Source organism: Carya illinoinensis, chromosome 11 (genome assembly GCF_018687715.1).
Source record: "Carya illinoinensis cultivar Pawnee chromosome 11, C.illinoinensisPawnee_v1, whole genome shotgun sequence".
Lineage (NCBI taxonomy): Eukaryota > Viridiplantae > Streptophyta > Magnoliopsida > Fagales > Juglandaceae > Carya > Carya illinoinensis.
In genome coordinates this window covers 16,753,384-16,774,628 of record NC_056762.1, presented here as the reverse complement: position 1 = coordinate 16,774,628, position 21,245 = coordinate 16,753,384, and positions in this window count along the sequence as shown.

Here is a 21,245-nt window from a genome sequence, read left to right as displayed (position 1 = left end):
ATCTCAAGTTCCATAAACTCATTCCATAAATCCTATAGAATTTTAACTTTAGATTCTTTGCGCTCTTATTAGTTGTTACCTCTGTTCATTCATGGCTCATGCCTTCGTCCTTATGGATTCAACTAAACCACGACATTTCCCCGCCCAAGCTTAAATCAGTAAATAGCCATCTAACCCATGTACGCGCACTCTATCTAGTACCGTCATTGTACTCTAAAAGGTTTGAAACCTCCATCTACGCAAAGGAATACTATAACTCCAACATAATAATAACCATTTTTGAACTAGAGCAATACCCCTAAACCTTAGAAAATACGCTCCTCAAAAATTTCCATATTAAAACTTAACTCTGATCACCCCTATGGTAATGGTTACAGAGTAATCAAACTCTAAGATAGATCAAGTTAGCATACCAAATCCGTGTATCTAAAACTCAAGTCTTACTATAAAGCAGTGCATCAAGTCATTCTAAACCTTTGATCATCTAAAGATCATTCTCTGAAATCAACAAGATTGAAAACCTTAGATCCGATAATAAAACAATCGCCTCCCAAAACTTTCAAAATCTAAAACATTAATTGATAACAAATCATTTCCTAGAGTCCACAAAACCTTAAACCTTAAATGAAACTCTCATCAATTTATTCTTGATGTTAGTTGAACTTACAATCTCCTACTCTAAAGACTCATTACATAAATTCTACAAAACCTAATTCCCCCACCTCCTATTATGACTTGAGTTCCTACTCCACAAAGATCGCCTAAACCATATCATTCCCTTCAAGTCTCGATATTTTAACAGCAAGCCACATCGATAAATATTCCAGCCTATTACGCTAAATATTCATACCTAACAGTATTGTTGATCGTACCATCTTCCTGCCATAACACAGCCTTTGACCCCCTTTAAGAAAAGCAAAAAAAAAAACAACATAAAACCGAAAACCAAAACCAAACCACATAACAAGAAACAAAAGAAACCAGCATGCAATAACATAACTAAATAAATATATACAAGCAAACAAGCTCAAATAAATTCAAAACAAATCAAATAGCAACTATACTTAAAATAAATTTAAAACACAACTTTAAAAACATTCTGGTACTACCTACGGGACATGTAGTTTTACCCAGAACTAAACCGCTCTGATACCACCTGTGACGCCCCCAAATCCCCACATACGGACACGGGGAAATCGAGACGTCCGGATGATGACAACACGGGTCACCACCTTATCGACGAGTGCTAAGTGTGTGTAAAACCAAAATTTGCAAGAAGAAACACGCAGCAGATAGCAAAGCCATAAACTAAGTACCAAAATTTTTCTTAGTTTAATACAAAGCCTTTCAAAACATACATAATGAAATATTACAAGATACAAGTATACTTTCAAAGCCAACTATAAAGCATAACTCCAACTCAAAACTCCGGCAGAGCCGCATCCTCGGGCTCAGCCTCCTCCTCCTTCTCGATCTCTGCATCAAAATCTACGGAACTAAAAATAGTGTTGTAGGTAAGTAAGATCCAAACGCCACTAGATAAAAACATATTAACTCAAACAATATGCATGAAAGAATGCAAACACACACGTCCCATGAAAACCACATTTTTTCCACGGATGCCAAAATCCCAATTGGTCCAAAAACAAAACCTTTAAAACCAAACCTCGCCATTATCCCAGATAATTGCCCAAATCAATAAACCACCATTTTCCCAGAAAATGGATCACATAGCCTCAAATCAAACCTCGCCATTTTCCCAGAAAATGGCCCATAACCAAAACCATACAACCGATCCAATTAATGCATGCACCATCATCTCCCCTAGGCATCATTCGCACACTCTGGCTCTGTGTCACACTGCAGGTAATGTCTACGCGTATGACACCTATACGAGTGATGCCCAGTACTGGCGCCCAGCGCATCCCTGGCCAGGCCAGGCCATCCTCTAGTCCCTGCTACTCTAGGGACCACGGAGTCGACACGACAGCGCTACCGTATCATGCGATCCGGTCGTCGCCCTGCGACAACCCAGGGGATGTCACTCAGTATTATCCACTCCTGAGTGACCAGAGGAGCTCCATCGAGATAAAAACCCATCCCGGCTTGGGGTTGTGATATGCGCGCACCCGAAAATTCATTTATGCCAACAAAACATAATTTTTCACAATTAATCAAATGCTAGCTGGAGGGGGTTCGAATGGTGGGGGTGGTGTTGACCACGTCGGCCGGCGGCGGCAGGTCTGGGTGGTCAAAGGGTCGGCGACGGGAAGGGAAGAAAGGGGCAGCTCGGGCATGCGGGAAAGAAGAGAAAAAAAAAAGAAGAAAAAAGAAAGAAAGAAGAAGGAAAGAAAAGGGAAAAGGAAAAAGGAAAAAGGGAAAAAAGAAAAAAGAGAAAAGAAATGAAATGAGGTCCAATCCTCAGTCCAGAAACCAAAAACTGATCCACCAAAAACGATTTTAAAAACATAAAACGACTAAAATAAATTAAACACTACGTCAAATAAAATAAAAACCAATTTAAAATACAATAATTTAAAATAAACAAACCAATATATTAATTAAATTAAAAACACTCATTCAGTGAAAATACACGTAAAAACGGGTCATCACACTTTACACTATAAAATACTAAATATTCATATAAACCTAATTGTGCAATTTTTTTATCAAAATTCTATCCCAAAGTGTCTCAAAAAAAGCAAAATAAGTTTTCAAATAAGCGTATCGTCTGAAAACTAAAAATGGGATTATTGCTCTATAAAATCATAAATAATCAACTGAATCTAACGCAGACCTTGATGCATTCTGACATTATAATTCGCACTTCTGGCATTATAATCAGTGATAACACTGACAATACTGACAGACTAAAATCTATACGATTAGTCAATTTGTGAAAACTTACGGAGTTTTCACGAGATTCCTAAAGCCTATATAAATTCAAGATAGCGGGCTATTATAGGATCCATAACCCGCTCATTTGGTCCTAATACCTCAAAGACTATGCCTCTTGGTACCTTATACTCCCACCTTAACTCATTCAAGTCAGAAAGAGTCATCAATGATTGCCACATTGAAACTGCATATCTCGAGGCCTATGCAAGCATCTACAAAGGCCTTGCCCCCATTGAGGTGCAGGAAGGGCTAGGGGGTCTTGCAAGCTTAGGGCCTTTCGAACATTTTGGGGCCACGTGAGACGAAGGATTCTTGGGTGCCATTAAAGGGGAGAAGGAAGGAGATGAGTACTAGAAACAAAAAGGCTTCAAAAAGGCACAACAGAACGTGGAACAATAGCATAGAATAGTCTACCCTAGGGATTATATACAAGCCAGGAGGAACGGTTTGAATTCCAAGATTATGGGAACCCCCATGCCGCATTAAACTGGTGAATTCAGAGCACAAGGAAAGGATGTGACAGGAGCCGCTTGAGACCATCAATGCAGATAGGACAGTGTGCCATAAAGTACATGAAGGAAACTGTTGGAACGATCCATTTCAGAAGGAATGCAAACCGTCGAGCCACATCAACAATGAACGAGAACCAATCACAATAGGACATGTGAGGGAACTGTCGAATGAACGAATTAATGAAACTGGAGATAAGAGTAACCGCGATCGACCAAGTGGAAGGGTGAGAAAATGGTATGTAGGAATCCTCACTGAATCTTTTCGGTAGGAATTGGAGGGGTAACTATTGTGGAGATTTTCCTCAGGGTCTCAAACCCAAGAATACGGGCTCAAACTAGGTGTTAGGAGGATCTTTCTTAAGCCCCTAAAGGCCCGGAAAGCCAAGCCTAGTACTCGGTGGCCTAAACCTGCTAAGCATCTTGACGGCTCGACTGAGGGCTCTCGATCCAAACAAGTTAGGTACGGGTGTTAGGTCAGGGACGAGTCATGGCTCTAGGAACATAGGAGGCTACCCAGATGAGGGAAAGAGGAAACAAGCCATCTTGATGGGACTGAACTCTAAGGAAACACCGGTAAACCACACTGCTTTAAATGTACCTACTAGAGAACCATGCCTCATTAATTACCTTATCAAAGGGTCACGCCACATTGAATGAGAATTGGTGGGGAAGACCCCAAGAGGACAACCCTCCACCCACTCATAGGTCATGGGTCTTTGACCCCAAACATAGGTGTGAAAACAACCCCCAGACACTGAAATGGGGGTTGGACTCGCTAAGCTCTACTTACTACAACTATCTTGGAAATCTCTTTCCCCTGAATTCTACTAACTTAGGCGTAGGAAGCCCCACCCGACCACCACCTCGGTAACCGAACTGCGAAGTTACTTTTGTGTTTGTAGGCTCGAGATTGAAGGCCCGAGCTTTCGAGGGCCTGGCCCAAAAGTGTATAAAACATGACATCCACAAGTAGGATGGGGTAGTGATTTAATCAAGTGATTAAATACAATACTGAAAATCAGATCCATTAGGGTTTTGAAAACAAGTTTAGGGTTTGGAGTAACCGTTTAGGGTTTTGGTTTCCTCCAAACTTTTTGGAGTTGTAATTGGATTTTAAGTATTTAGGGTTTCAGGGTTTCACTAGGATTGAAACCCTATTTGGTTTGGCACAAAATGGATGATTGGATCTAATAGTATTTTGCTTAGGTGGCATGATCTCACATCTTGATTTCCTTCACATTTCCATCTCATGGTTCCTCTTGGTGCCAATTGTCCAATACTATTCACCAAGTGTGAATAAGATCTTTCCAAATATCCAAATAAAACATCTTTAACTTAATTTGAACATTTCACACTATGATTTTGAAAACATTGCGCTTGGTGCTGCTATCTGGTTACTATTCACTTTGAAAAAGTGAGAAATAAACTTTACACTAAAAAATTCTAAATAAACATACTAAACTAAGAGTGCAATTCGTTTATCAAAATTCAACTCTGAAGTGCCTGAAAATAATCAAAATGCATTTTCGAATAAGAGTTTCGTCCAAAAACTAAAAAATGAGTTTATTGGACAATAAAATCCTAAATAATCAACTGAGTTCAATGGCACTAACCATAACTCATTTTGACACTTATAACTACTTGACCATAAATAAGATCATATTTTTGGCCCCATAGTGAGTGACAACACTGACTATGCAGACAAATCAAAACCTACGCGATTGGTCGGTTCGAGAAAACTTATGTAGTTTTCGTAAGGTTCTTAAAGCCTATAGAAATTCCACCATTGAATTTCTAACAGGCTGTTACACCGACGCTTCATATGTTCATCCAATCTCAAGCAGAATCTGGGGGCATCACAGGCAGGGCACTGGCTGACTCACTCAAAAATGAGTAGCACTAAAGCTATCCCAAGTGCAGGAGGATATCGTGTAATAATTATGAATAAATTCCTAGATCGTCTCCTCAGGGAAAGTTACTTAAAAATCAAACTCGTTAAAAAAGGTGAAAAACTTCACAAAGAGAAAATAAAATGATGGTATGTGCAATGGATGGAAAAGGGTACTAGTCATGAACTAGATTCATGTGTTTAGATTTTGATTGTCGGATTGGAATGTAAAGGACTAAGAGATTAAACTCAGAAATTAATAAAACTAAATTAAGAATTAAACTAAATTAGAAAGTAATTGACAAAACATGCACTGAAAATTGAAAAGCCCCAAAATCATTGTTCTAGGGTTCATCATTATATCCAAATCACAAATTCTCAAATTAAACCACCGTAACTGTAATCACTATTAAAATAAAAGCTTAGCGAAACGATAAAAATAAATAATATGAATTAAATGAATAACAAATAAATTACTCAAACGTCTAAATCAAAATTCTCCAAAATAATTCAGAAACATAAAACTGAAATGAAATAGCAAGTAGGGAATTGAAAGGATCAAGCCAATTGAATGGAGATGAAGATTCAAAGCGGTGAAGGAGGCTGAGCTGCAGTGGCAATTGGACCCCTCAAGGAGTTCTTCAATCTGCTACAGTGTGAGTGAATGATCTAGTGGAAATTGTGTAGCTGCGTGAATGATCGATTGTATGAATTCTCCTCTTCGAATCTGAACGAAAATAAAAGGAAAAATAAATTCTAAGTGCTTCTCTAATCAAAACAGAGTTTTCCCAGGCCAAAAATCGGCCATAAGATGTAAAAAATCATTTATATACTCTGACGGCGAAATAAACACTAATCTGTAAAATGCGATATTCGCTCGAGCAGAGTGTTGAGCGAACATCGAGCGTTCGACTCTGCCTAAATTCGCTTGAGCGGAGGGTCGAGCGAACATCGAGCGTTCCACTCTGCCTGACTTCGCTCGAGCGGCCAAATGCCTCCGCTCGAGTGATCTCCTTTCCCGCACACCCGCTCGAGCCCACTGTCGAGCGGAAGTCGAACGTTTGAATCTGCCTGAATTCGCTCGAACGGCGACTTTTTGCCGCTCGAGCGATATGTACCATAATCCATAATAATCAACAGTTGATAAAATTAAAGCAGAAATTCATGCTTTTAATCAATTAAAATTACAACTTTGATTTATTCATTTTTCCATATAAAACCAATGATAAAGTAATGAAAGAATTAATATATATTGGTTCCAAAAGCATTAAAAATTCAATAATTCAGCTCAATCACTGGCCCCTGCCACCGCCCTACCGCCGCATGGGTAGCGTGGGCAACCCCGCCCACCCCATGTAGGGGAGGGGGCTCCCGCTCATAGGGAGAAAAGGGTGGGTGTTGCAAGTAGCATACTTGAAACAAAGTGACCCCCCTTGCCACCTTGAGGGATTTGAGTAGCACCCCTACTTGAAACAAAGTGACTAGATCCTTGATTTTCATGTAATAACTCTTAAACCATCAAAAATCTATTTTGAACCAATAAGTTTCTAGCTCTTCAAAATCATGCAAAAACTCTTTTAAAAAATATTAACATTTCTTGAATCAAATTTTATCTTTCATATAAACATGTTAACAGTTCATCATAGCAAGGTCTATCCAATATTTCACCAAACATTTCATAAAAACTTCCAAAGTTCAACACAAATATCAAAACTGTCAACACCGAACCTTTCAACCAAAAACAATAACTTTCATGCATCAAAACTCTAAGAAAAATTCAGCAATACATATCAAAATAAACTAGACTCAATACAAGATAAAAAGAATAGGTTAGAGCTCATGAAAATGCTTACAAAATCTTGGAAAACATGGAGCCAAAACTACCTAGTTTTCTCTTAAGCTCTCTCTTGGTTTCTCTCTTTAAAAACAAGTGAAAAAAATGCAAGTGTGGGAGGCAAATGGGTGAGGTGTGGGGGTATACAGGAAGGGTTTGAATTGGGATGTGAGGGAATGACCAATTTCTAGGAGGTTGGCTTGTGAAAGTGGAGGAGAAAGGGGTTGAAGAGTGCATCTATCTTCTGCTACTACAAGCCAAGTGGGTAAGGTGGAATGATGGCTTAATTGGCTTGCCATCAAGTGTAACGCCTGTCCTTATGATGGGTCCTTTAAAAAGTTATTTTAATAAAATAGACAAAAATTACGGTTCCTTTTGAAATTTTCTTTCCTTTCATGCCAGGATACAAAAGACTCTACGTTTATAAATAAAACTCGTTTTCTTAATTAAAATAGTTACAGTGAAAAACATCGTATTTCATAATTAAAGTCTCTCGTACAAAATAACGTGCCTAGAGTTTGGTGCTCATCCCCTTGGAAGGTGCCCATCCTGACACGTCATGCTCATCTTGTCCTTGGGAGGGCACACATTAAAACTAAAATTAGTCGATGACTCATAATTATGACTTCATATAGTTAAAATATAATAACATAGATTTTCAGTCATGCATTCATCACTCCATACATATCGTATACTTATCATGCATAGACATGCAGTTCATTTTTAAAAACGTTGTCAGGTGGGATTTTTCTTTAAAAATGTTTTCTTTCTTAAAACAGTTCCTCATGCCTCGCTGCCTTCATTTCTTAAAGAGTCTGTTCATGCATACATCTTTTCTTACATACATTCATGCATAGGTATTTTCATACATACATGCATTCTTTCTTAAGATGCATACATTCTTTTCTTATCGCTTTCATTGGCAGTTGCACACTATTGTGCCCCATGTGCTAGGATTAGTGGTCTTTTGGACTTGATTCTGCCCGTGGCCATGGATTGGGAATCCATTCTGTCAGGGCGCAACACTTGGTGCTTTACCAGTACTACTTACCCAACATTGCAATCTGCCCAGTCCAGCCTTTTGGTACCTTTTCCTTTTCCGTTCATGTAGTCATTATGTATCTTCATATGTAAAGCATCCATTCATTCAGTCCTTTCTTTCAGTTTAGTCCTTTCATTCCTTTATAGTCCATTCATTCATTTCAGTTCTTATAGTCCAGTTCTTCAGTTCATTTCATTCATAAAGTCATTTAAAAAAAATAGTTTTCTTTCTTTTCATAAAATTCATTTTAAAAGCAGTTTTCTTTCATTTGCATTGTTTAAAAACATCAGTTCGTTCATCTTTTAAAGTTTTGGTTCGTTTCCTTTTGTGAACATACATACAATATGTACCATTTATAGCATCCATCCACATGCATACACATACATACTTTGGGTGCATGAAAAGGGGCTACCAAGAAGGGCCGTTACTTATGCTTGAAAACTTATGCTTAGTTTTCTTTTTCGTAAAGCGTGTTTTGTAGAGAAAATCTTTTGTTTTCATTTTACAGAAAAGCGTTTCATTTTCATCTTCATTTATTTAAGAAAATTCTAGAAGAGTCTGAATGCAATATTTACCTAGACTTTATGCCATACTCATTCCATGCAGTCCATTCGTGAGCATTTCAAATGGCAATCTACATGTATACACATAACCTTACGTCATCATCTATCTAATGCATAAGCAACTATACTAGGAATATAACTATGCCTCACTTGGAATACTCTCCATCCATCCCTGAGATCTTACGTACGATTTACTATACTAAAACCTTCGGAGTCTTATTCCTTAAAGTGAACCTTTGTAATTCACCTTAGGGTTAAGACACTAAGACCTCGTCTTATTCTTCTATTTCCACATTTCGATACATAATTCTAACTAACAGGGTCACACATTCCAACCTTAGACGATATACTCGTCACTACCTTCATGACTAGCCCATACTCAATCCTCATTCCCATCCATACATGTCACACGGCTTAAAACCAACTCTGAGGCTAAAACATTGTGTAACTATGCTCAGGACAGATTATCCATTACATACAGTAAACCTATCCGGCACACGTGTCTCACTAGAGGCACATGTATCTTATCTCTTTTATCACCTAAGACCAAATTATAATTCTAATGAATGCCCACTTTTATAAACAAACTCCATACTCCGATACCAACTTGCCCAGACCCAATCGATAGGACTCTTCCTACTTCCTGGCCCTGTGTCAGTTCATCCCGACACTTAACAAGAGGACTGCATCCATAAATGCACCTCTGTCAAATCACGTAGCTCTAGACAAATCTCGAGTCACAGCACGACGTCCGTCATGTCTCTACTGCACTACTCTGATAGTTTCCCACCACTTCACATACTCTTAGCCATAAGTCAACCATAAGGTGACACCCGTCACCTCAGACTACAGGCCATGTCACAGCTACTTCGGGACACTGTTACACAATTCCTGACACTACACAATACACTCTACGCTCCTCAACTATGTAACCATATTTTTATACATGACATGCCTTACGGTGCATCACTACACAATGCAGAGCACACGCCACGTGCACTCTCTTCACTCTACACCACACATCACTACGGCGCATGTCACACGGTGTGTCGCTACACTAGATGGAGTATACTCCACATGTACTCCCTTCACACACCATGCTGCATCACAACTACGACATACACCTCACGCCCATACTCACAACACAGTCCCCAACATACACAATTATGTCCAACACTTCGTTACATAGCCACACTTCACATCACAACTATGCAGCGAACTCTACAATTGCTAACCACACAATCCACAGCCCAACCAACCAACTAATATTAACATAAATAATGAAAAATAGAGGGCTATACCATCGAAGGGATAACCCGTACATTGCTCATTGCTCGTCAGAGGAATTGTACATGGCAGTTAAACCGCGTACAATGGCGATTACCCACACATAGTGGCTATCCACCATGTAAAGTGGCAGTTTGAGCTTGGAAATAGCTAAGCGTGGTCTTGGAAAGGCTCATGGTGGTCTGAGGTGGCGGAGCATGGCAACATCACGCCATGAATAGTGCATCCAAGAGAGAGTGAGGGTCCTTGAGGTGGAGGAAGGCTATGGAATTTTGTGGGAAGCTAGGGTAGAGAGAGGTTGGTGGAAGTGCTTGGTGGCATAGGAGGTGGAGCACAGCGACGCTAGGGCCTTTGGTGGTAGATCTACACTTAGAGAGACCCATTTTGGGTATAGAGAGAGAGAGAGAGGCTCGTGGGGGAGGTGGAGGGGTGTTGGTAGCTCCTTGGTGGCTAGGAAGCACGGTGGTGGTGCTTGGTGGCCCAATTGACCACGCACAGCGGTGCTAGAAGCTACACACAGTGAAGCCATGTAAGAGGAGTCTGTGCGTGAGGTAGCCCAGTGGAGAGAGAGAGAGAGAGAGAGAGAGAGAGAGAGAGAGAGAGAGAGAGAGAGAGAGAGAGAGAGCTGGAGGAAGAGGAGGCTATGGAAGGGAAGCTCATGAGGTGGCGAAGCTGTTGGTGGTGGTCGATGGCCACGTTGGCTGCGTACGGCGACAGTAGGAGCTAATAAATGGGTTTTCATACCCATTTAGTTCAAGGGAGAAGGAGAGAGAATGGGTTGCCAGTGGGACTCACCACCGTTGAGGATGGACTGGCTGACGAGAGGGGGAGCTACCGATGGTAGAGGTGAGGTTGGGCGGCTGGTGGTGGTGCTGATTGGGAGGAAGGAGTGGCTCGGCTATAATGAAGCCGTGCACGTCAAGTCCAAGGGAGGGAGAGGAGAGAGAAAGGAAAAAGAGAAAAGTGAGGAGGAAAAGAAAGAGGCTTGGGTATTTAATCCAGGTCCTTCATTTTGAGATCCTCAAAATGATCTATTGATGAGTTTAAATACTGATTTAAAATACGTAATTGTTTTATTTAAAATAAAATACTCAAGGGAATTAAGATAGAATATTATTTTATAAACCAAAGTTTATGGAATAATATTCCTTCATCATTATTTAAAATGATGAAGTCTCATTAATTTCTCAAAGAGGATAACACCATTTAAATTAATTTAGAGTTTTCAACATAAAGTGAAATCTCGTAATATTTTTAAATGAATAAAATATTTAATTTAAATAATTTTTCACAATTATAATATTTTTAGAGCTCATCAAAATATTTTAATTGTGTTATTTTTAAAAAAAAGTTTAGTCCAATAACACTGGAAATATCATATATAAATATTTTCAGAATATTTAGAATACTCTTAAGCTTTAAAATATTTATTTATTTTTGAAATTCGCTTAATATTTTTTAAAACACGCCATCGAAGCTCAGCACGTAAAACAAGACTCGTAATTAAAGAAGAAAGAAGGAGTGGGTTATCACATCAAGGCACTACTTAGGGCTGGCCATGAGCTAGCATGAAAGTCATGGTATGGTCTTGTAAGGAGGAGGAAGCTTGTGGAAGAAGCTTGGAGCAAAAGGGGTGGTTTCGGTGGGACAAAATGGGGCTAACCAAAATGCATCTAGTTTGAGGTTTAGTTAGGACTTCAATCATGGTTTAGTTTCCATGTAATATTTCCAGGTCAAGGGTGTTTAAGGGTGTAGGTGTATGTAATTCAGTGGTTGATCGCATGTGGAAGTGATTTAACCTTGTGCGAATTCACTTTGTTGCAAACGACCTCTTCAGGGTTTGGAAACCAATTTAGGGTTTCGATTTCCTCAAGGAGGTTTAGGGTTTCTGTTGGCTTCCAAGGATTTAGGGTTTCATTAGGGTTAAAACCCTCTTTTAGTTTATCAAATAGTGTTTGGTTGGATGGAATAGAAATTGGTGTAAGAGAGCATGATTACAAGTTTGAATCACACTCCATATCTTCAGACACTTTGTTCTCCTCTTGACATATGTCCTAGGGTTTCCAAGTGAATGGATAGGATTGTGCCATGGGTCCAACTAAAAATTTTCCTAGTGATCCTAAGTGTATTTGGAGATCCTACATGGTGATTTAACAATAATTTGAACCAGCTACTACATGGCACTCTCTCAAAGGGTGATTATTCACTTGAAAAACTCAAAACTTTTTATTACACCATAAAATCCTAAATATTCACATGAGTCTAATGGTGTAATTAATATCATAAAATCCCACTACTAAGTCGCTTAATTAAATAGAAAGGCAACTTGGTCACTATAGTAGATTAGGATTCGACTACGCTAACAGACTAAAACCTAATAAATCACTTGATTCATGATATTGGAGATTTCATGACATTTCCAAGTTCTAAAAAAATTTATCTATCGAGTTTCTTTCGGGTCGTTACACCTCAAATGGTTTTGTTTATAAGAAGGTCTAGGGTTCCTTTTTGGACTCATGGTGAATGGAGAACCTAGAGTTTTCAGGTATGAAATTGGGAATTATGCTAAGAATGAAAGGCACGACCTCTCTTATCAAAGATGTTATTATCATGTTTACTTGAGATTTTAGCTTATTTAAATATGATATTCTGTTAAAAGTTTTGAATTTATGAGTGGTACTGTTTGATTTCCTCACCTTGTTAAATTTAATGGCGTGCATGTAAGTTTTTTGTTCTGCTACTCGGGATGATTCATTCCCCGATGCGAGCATTGAGTACTCGGTCCCTTTCCTTGGTAAGTAGACCTCATTGCTCAGGATCCCCTTGAGTATTGAGTTTAGCATTGTTATTGTCATCTCATATTTTAAATCTATCACCATTGTCCCTACTTACTGAGATTTCTTGAAATCTCACTAGAGTAGTCCCACTACGATTTCACTCTACGAAACACTAGACATTGTTTTAGATGTAGGTGATCATGATGTGCATGAGCAAGAAGACCCAACCCAACCCGAGTAATGAGATGGGGGCCTATCTTCATTTATACCCAAACTTGTAGACTTGAATTTGTTTCAACTCTAGAGATTTGATGACTAGTTTGTGGAATGTAATAGTTTAGTCGACTTGGAGATTAGCTTGTAGTTTTCATTACTAATGGATAATTTATGATGTTGAGCTTGATGTTCTCATACTTATAGTTTTATCACATGACCCTTTTTACCACTAAGAAATCTTTATACCCAATGTGTCGGGTATACGAGCACCATACAAACCTTCACACATGGTGAGGATTATGACCCGTGTGGTGCACATCCTCAGCATTTTAGTTCCCCACCAAATCAAGTGAGGACCAATGGTGCCACAATATGATTACATGGTTCCATCCTATGACGACCCAGTCTAAGCTAGGTCCTTTTTTTTTTTTTTTTGTCCTTTTTGATCTAGATGGGGTTAAGCCCAATGGTTTGAGAATGTTAAGAATCTGAGATTGACTTAGACTATGTTTTCTGTTGGTGCAATAGGTGCCCAAGCCCAAGGAAAGGCCCGACACTTAGCTAATTTTTGGCCCTATAGGAATTTAGGGTTTGGAAGCCGAACTAGGGTTTGGGAATAAGTGAGAAGCTCCCATTGGATAGAAGGCCCTTGATTTTTCTTAAGTTGTAATCTTCAAGTCCCTAGGGATGGGAGATTCAGTTCACTAGGGGGGTGTGCAACTTGGCAAGCATCCAAGAAGGCTTCTAGAAGAAGTTACATTTAGAAGCAGGGCTTTAGGATTTGATTTACAAGGGCACAGGCACAACCCCATGGAAGCTAGCTTTCACATGGCCACTTGTCACACATGCATAGGGCTATAGGGTTTCTAGAAGAATTAATTATAAGGAAGGAGAATAGGAGGGGATCGGCCTAGGGAAGAGCCACATGCCACCAATGAATGTCTTGTAGAAGAATCTATGGATAGAAGAAGAAGTCAAGAGGGATTTCGGGTATGGCAAGAGCCACATGACCACCTCATGCCATTTGGGAGCCATGCATTGCCTTGCCCTTTGGTAAAAAAAAAAAAACAACAAAAATAGATGAAGGAAGACATGAAGTTCGATCTCCCCAAGGGAGGTTCCACATATCTTCCATGCAAAGGGAGTCCCTTAAGTTCCCAAGATGCACAATGATGAAGGGAAGGAGAAGAGTGTTTCGGTTAGGGCTAGAAGAAAGGCCACTTGGCCCCCATCCAATGAAACTTTGAAGACTCTTCATTTTTCCAGAAATAGGCAATGATAGGAGAGAGAATAAGTGGGGAACAAAGGTTATAAATAGAGGGCATTAATGGCCGGTGCCCATGCACATGCTAGAGGGAGATCAAAGGTGATTTTGTTCATTTTCATATTTCATTCCCTCTTTTCCTTTCTATGTTGCCCACTTAGAATAAAACTAATGCCATTTTCCTTCTGTCCAAACACTTTCTTCACACAAGCATAGGAGGGAAGTCGATGACATCACGTTGGGAAGTCGATGACATCACAAGTAAGAACCTTTAAGCTGCTATCTCATTCTCTTCTCATGAACACATGTGCACTTGCAAAGGTTTTGGGTTGAAGTGGTTTGGCTTAAGAAAGTTGAAGAATGTGTGTTGTGAGTCTCATGAGACTAATGGAGTACTTGGTTCGACCATGAGAAAGCAACCATGCATAACCTTGTTTAGTATGGTTTGTGTAGGGTTTCTCTTCTAAAGAACCTGAGCTTTTGATGGCAACATGGAGAAAGGGAGTAGTCCTTCTAGGGGCAAGATGCATTTAGCCCTTACTATGTTTCTGAATAAGGTTCCACGTAGTCATTGTTGTAAGAATGCCTAGTCTAGAGTATCATGCACTTTCAGCCATTAGGGTTTTGTTGAGTGAAACCGCACTTGTTCTACACACACACACATACTTGTGTTCATCAAACCGTGTTTACATGAGTTATATAGAAGCTTATAGCCAATTAGGGTTAGGACTATAAAACCCTAGTACATGCCACACATGTTTTGCTTGATGTTTGTTATGTTATCCAAAGTCTAATGGTTTGAAAACATACACTTTCAATTTGTCTGATCGTTAGTATTTTCTTGTCCCATACCATGTATGATTTGTGCCTTATATGTTCACAATATGCTCATTTGTCACTTGTAGGAGTTTTGCTTCAAAAGATATGTTGGAATATTGAATATGCTTTGTTGAAGCTTTCATATGCCATTTCATGGATGCTATAATTGTTTCAAGCTATATAGATGATGCGCTTTCGTATATGGCACAAGCATATGTTGTTATTACATGAAAGTTATATGGTCTCATTATTTTATTTTAATTTTTGATAGAAAATAGAATTCATTTCATTCAAATGAATGGACAATTACAACTTCTGACCTGAGAATTACAAGCCAAATTCTTACTTTTCTAACTTCTCAACCCACAAATTTCTTTGTGGCTGGCAAGGTCTTGTCCAAACCTATCCAGACTAACCGTCTGAGAGACAAATCTCTATCTTAGCCCACTGTCTAAGATAGCACACAAAGCTCCCCCTCCCATGGAGTGGAGCACAAAACTCTACAAACCCTTAGTCCTAGAGATAATGTCTTCTAAACCAAAGGAAAATAACTAAAAATGACAAGAAAAATACATGAAAACCAAAAAAATACCCAAAAACACATGAAAAAAAAAAACACAGAAACCGAGTTTGAGAAAAAACAAAAAAAATCGAGTCTGCACGTGGCGGCAAAACCACTCCTTGGATAGAGGCGTGTGGGCTTCACGCGCTGACTTCAACATGTGCGTGTGGCTCATGTGCCACCCATTTTGGCAAACTACTTCCCCCATCTGATAGATCATCTCCTTGGGAGTCTTGTGGTGGGGTGCATGTTGGTAGTCAGGCACCAGAGAGCTTCAAATCGGCATTTTCGTCTTCCTCGGCCTGATAAATCAAAAAACAAAGAGAAAAACAAAAGAAAACAAAGAAAGAAGGAGAGAGAAGAAGACTAAGGGGGAGGAGGGAGGAGTCGAAGCTCCCCCTTCCTAGAGCAGATCAACACTAGAAGTTTTTTAGAGAGGTTGAAGCTTCTCTCTCTAAAAGGCACTCGTGGCTTCCCCCTTTCTTCCCCCACATGGTCTCTTTATAAGTCATATGTCTCATATTTTTGGGTTGTGCATTAAAAATAATTTTGTCACAACTCAAATGCTAGGATGGGGGAATATCCTATGGAACTCCCCTGTCCACTCTGAAGTGATTAGGCCATATTTGGGTTTTGGAGTGATTAGATTATTCAACACTATTCAATGTTTTATCATTACTTTTTCACTACTAGGTCTCTTGATTCGTACAAATCATACAAGAAGAATTAAATACAAACACGTTAATGTATATTTAGCAGGAAACATAAAGACACAAAACCTACAAAACAGTTTGTTTTGAAATGCTTCCTTTGCATGTTGCACGCACCTTTTGATGCATTTCAATTCAGTTATAAAAAATAAAATAAAAAATAATCAATTTGAAACTTTTCTAAAACCATTTATGAAATCTAGTTTGAATTAGCAAGTAGCCAACGTGGGACTTCGGATCAATGACTAATTTTATAACCCTGCAGGAATTAGTATTAATGATAACTTTTTTCATGTTTATGGTCAGTGTTTCATATTATCATGTGTATAGTTTTTTTTTTAAAGAAACATTTGTATTAATCACCAAAGATTATAATAAGGATGCAATACATGAAGGGACATCCTCAATGTCAACAAGGACATCAGTAACATTGAGTGCATCTTTAGCTAGGCAATAAACTAGATTATTGCAAATTCTAGGAATAAAGTCAACTGAAAAAGAATCAAATCTCTGCAACACTTGCTTCACATCATGAAGTAGTAAACCAGCTTGTCCCCAACTTGCTTTGTTGCCTTTAATATCATTTATAACATTTAGTGCATCCCCTTCAAGCTTAATCTGTTTCAGTCCAATGTCAGCAGCCAAACTTGCTGAGTGCAAAGCACCAAATGCCTTAGCCATATAAGGATCAGGAAATAGTGGCCTACACAACCTCATAAAAGCGATAACTCTTTCTTCCCAATCATGAATAATAGTCCCAACACCCACTTTGCAGTGCACTTTATCCACAACAGAATCCCAGTTGATCTTGTACACATGAGAAGGAGGAGCCATCCATTGGTGAATCTGAGATGTAGCATTAGGAGGATTAGTAGGTTGCTGAGATGAAAGAACAACAAGGTCTTCTATTTTCTGAGTAGCTTATCTCATAAGAAGATGACGATTGGAAAAAGTTTGGTTAAAAACCAAGTCATTTCTTCTCCTTCATAATTTTCATGCCACCACAGCCAATTCAATTAAAGCTTCATCATCAAGTTCCTCAAGCATTTGTAACATGAAGTTTCTGAAGCTAAGCTGATGCACACTTTATTTCTACAGCTTAGAGGAACTAAGACACCACACATCCCTAGCTGCCAAACATTCCCACAAGACATGTTCCACGGACTCTTCTTGCTGATTACAAATTGGACACCAAGGATCTTTGACAACCTTTCTTTTAAAGAGGTTCAGTTTTGTTGGTAAACTGTTGTGACAGGCTTTCCAAAGGAATAATCTTTCTGCATTAGTAACCTTGATTCTCCATAGCTTGTTCCAATGCTCTTTGTTAACATGGGAGTGAGAGTTCTGGCCTTTATCTCTCTCATGAAGCTCTAGTTGCAAGTGGTATGCACTTCTAATAGAAAAAATTCCATTAGATGTACATCTCTAGACAATTTTATTAGGACTATTACAAAAGTTGATAGGAATCTGTCGAATTAGCTCAGCTTCCCTTTGAAGAAAAATTTGATCAATCACTTCTGTCCTCTAGGTCTTGGCTTCATGATCAATCAGAGCTAAAACTGTTTACTCTGGATCCAAAATTTCTATAGGACTTTGAATGAGGTTGGAATAGGCAACCATTTGTGATGCCAAATCTTAGTATCTACACCATTACCAACACGCCAAAATAAGCCTTCATCTAGAAATGGTTTTGTAGCCATGATGCTTCTCCATATAAGGGATGGATGCCTTGTAATTGTAGCATTGAGAAACTAGCCATCAAGGTAGTATTTGCAACAAGGGACTCAGGAAAATGAAGCAGTCTCTACCCTTGTTTAGCCAGCATAGCAAGGTTAAAATGTTCAAGATCTCTGAAACCTAACCCACCAATTGCTTTAGCCTTACACATTTTATCCCAATGACACCAGTGGATCTTCCTCTCCTCAGATTTCTAACGCCACCATAATTTTTGAACCAGTCGACCTATTTCCAATAAAAGGGACTTAGGGATCTTGAAAACACCCATACTATAGGTAGGGATAGCTTGGATGATTGATTTGAGTAGAATTTCTTTGCCAGCCTAAGATAAGTACTTCATTTTCCAGTTGCTGATTCTGCCACTAACTTTGTCAATAATACTTCTAAAAGCTTTAGCTTTAGATCTTCCAACCTCCACAGGGAGTCCTAGATATTTGCCATAAGGTTGTGAGGATTGGATGCCTGCAATTTGAGTGATGAGAGCTCGAGAATCAGCTTTGTGTTCTTGCTTAACAATATTTAAGTTTTTTCCTTATTTAGCCTTTGACCACTTGTCTGCTCATAAGTGTCTAATAGATGTGATAACCTAGACCATTCCAAAGGGTTAGCTTTGTAGAAGAGAAGACAAACATCTGCAAAAAACATATGACTAATCCTTACATGATTTTTGCCCAAAGGAACACCTGTAATTGCACCAGAACTTTCAGCATATTGAATCAAGTTACTTAGTGATTCAGAACATAGAATGAAAAGGTAAAGAGACAAAGCGTCTCCTTGCCTAATCCCTCTTGAAGGAGTAAAGGAACTTTGTGGGATACCATTTAAAAGTACAAAATATGAGACAGTAGAAACACGTCTTATAATCACTTCAACCCATTTACAATCAAACCCCCATCTTTACCATGACAGCTTTGAGAAAGGGCCATTCGATCCTGTCATATGCCTTACTCATATCCAACTTTAGAGCCATGAAGCATTCTCTACCTTTAATTTGAGTTTGCATGGCTTCAAAAGCCACCACAGCATTATCAGTAATTAGCCTATTAGGAACAAAAGCACTATGAGTGATTGAGATCAACTGGGGTAAAAATAATTTTAATCTGTTGGCCAGTACCTTTGCTAAGATCTTATAAATGACATTACAAAAATTTATGGGCCTAAACTCAGTTACTTTTGAAGGATTTTTCACTTTAGGAATAAGAGCAATATGAGCTGCATTGAATTCTTGAGGCCACTCAGTAGATAGGAAAGCATCCTTGACAGCTGCACATATGTCTGTTCCAACCACTGCCCAATGATTTTGATAAAATAGAGCTGGAAAACCATCAAGGCCTGGAGAACCTAGAGCATTCATAGTAAAAACAGCCCTCTCAACCTCTTCATTTAAAATACCTTATGTAAGAATAGCATTCATATCGGGAGTGACCACAGGCTGCATATTTTGAAATAAAGAGCTCACCTCTTCAGGGTTATCAACCACATGACCATCATCATCTGTTATACTTTTCATTGAGTTGACATTCCTTCTTTGAGAAGCACATCTATGAAAGAACTTGGTATTTTTGTCACCCTCTTTAAGCCATTGTTGCTTTGCCCTGTGTTTCCACCTCAAATCCTCTTCCTCCAATAATGAGTCAACTTCCCTCTTGAGCTAAAACATTTCAGAGTTACTGTCCCTTGATTAATACTTTGTAAATGTTGAATCTAGTTTCTCTTAGTAAAGATCATATGCTTAATGTTCTGACCATTAACCTTGCTCCACTTGAAAAGCTCCTCTCGACATCTTTGAAGACCTTGAGTAGATTCTCTAATTCTTGAGTGCTGCAAGAGAGTATTTCCCCATGCCCTTTTAACCACATCCTCACAACCATCTCTTATAAACCAGTTGGCCTCATATCTAAATAGTCTCAAGCCAGTACCTCTCCAAGGAGCTTCACTGTTAACTGAGAGAAAAACTGGTGCATGATCTGAACATTGAGCAGCTCGGGTCGACACAAAACAATCTAGAAAACCATCAAACCGACATTGATTACCCAAAGCCCTGTCCATTTTCTCTTTAGTAAAGGAGTTCCCCTCCCTTCTATTGTTCCAAGTAAAAAAATCTCCCTGGAAAGGGACCTCTCTCAATGCACAATCCTCCAGAGCACTTCTAAAATCTTCCATCAATCTGAAAGGTCTATTTGCAGCACTAAATTTTTCATAGCCATATAAGACCTCATTAAAATCTCCTATGCAAATCCATGCCACATTATTAGTAGGCTTGATCGCTCTGAGAAGATCCCAGCTTGCTGCCCTTCTAGCAACTTCAGGAAAGCCATAAAAACCTGTTAATAAAAAAGATCTTTCTTCTCCCTCTGATAAAGTCACCTTCAGAGAGATATGGTGATGGGTGTAAGTCACTAACTCCACTTCCACATGGTCTTTCCAAAAGAAACAAATTCCACCACTTAGTCCCCTACTATCAATAACAAAACTATGCTAGTAACCAACTCTATTACTCCACCTTTCGTTTGTTACACTTTGTTTCCATTAGAAAAACAAAGTTTGGGCACTTTGAACACACCAAATGGTGCAACTCCCGAACTGTTCGAGGGTTCCCAAGCCCTCAATAGTTTCAACTTAGGCAATGCATTAAGCCTAGTGGGGCTGCGAAGCAGCCACCACCAAATCAGCTTCACAAGTCTCCACACTTGTTTTTTGTTTTTTCTCATGTTGGGATAAGTCATTGATGAAAGTATTAGAACGCAAAGCCCTTTTATTATCACTACTTGACTTCAAAAATGGTACAGAAATAACATCCTTACCTGGCCCCTCACATGCCTTCCTTTTCCAGGTGGACTTGATTTTCACTAAAGTTGGTTGGGATTGGAAATTGAAACTAGTAGGGTCAGCACCAGAGGCAAGTCCTTCTGTAACCGTCTCCATGGGCAAAGGATCATCAACAACAGGTGGATCATGCTGGACATTACTTGTATTTATACTGGCCAATAATTTAGATTGACTGATTTGTGAAATTGATCCACTTCTAATGTCTGAATTGACTGGCCTTTTGAATGATAGTAATGCCTCCTAGATTAGAGGTACCAGCTTTTGGTAACGGCTCATTTTGTAATGGCTCTTGAACTGAACAACCATC